A 790-nucleotide genomic window follows, 5' to 3' on the forward strand; every position below is an offset into this window, starting at 1 on the left:
TAATGCCATATATGAAACAAATAGGCGGGTACACCCTAGAGATCATATTTCAGCAGGCTGGAATGAAGCGCAGCACCACTTCCAAAGTGAGCAAACATACGAAAACAAACAAAACAGGGGTGGAGATCAGCATTCTGAGGCTTTGCTTAAGTTCTAGTGCAGCGTGAACGAGCTAAGCAATGTAACGTGCAAGAGGCTAATCTCTACTCTTATCATTTACTGTACCTCCCTCCACCCAGCATTCAGATTGGGTGGGTGTTAGAGTGCAATTGCAAAGGGTACAGGTGCATCCATCAGTTAGGGCTGAACTCAGCAACACTTGCCTTACAAGTGCATGCCTATGTACCGGTACGTGTATGTGTTCTGCCTTCAATGTCGAAACAAAATAGAAAATTCTTTCCAGTAGCACCTTAGAGACCAACTGAGTTTGTTCTTGGTATAGGCTTTCGTGTGCATGCATGCACACGAAAGCTCATACCAAGAACAAACTCATTTGGTCTCTAAGGTGCTACTGGAAAGAATTTTCTATTTTGTTTCGACTATGGCAGACCAACACAGCTACCCATCTGTAACTGCCTTCAATGTCAGAGGCATTAATCTTTTGGGGCAATGTCTCTGTAATCCCATTCATAATGGGTTCAACCTACCTTCCTGGTCAAATGAATAATCTGAATGAACGAATAATCTGCCAACGTAGCCTTCTTTTTGTCTGGATTGAGTTTCAGTTTATTGGCCCTCAGCTAGCCTATTAGTGGTTCCATTGCAAAGGAGACATGGAACTGGATATCAT

The sequence above is a fragment of the Lacerta agilis genome, chromosome 6, assembly GCF_009819535.1.
Source record: "Lacerta agilis isolate rLacAgi1 chromosome 6, rLacAgi1.pri, whole genome shotgun sequence".
Lineage (NCBI taxonomy): Eukaryota > Metazoa > Chordata > Lepidosauria > Squamata > Lacertidae > Lacerta > Lacerta agilis.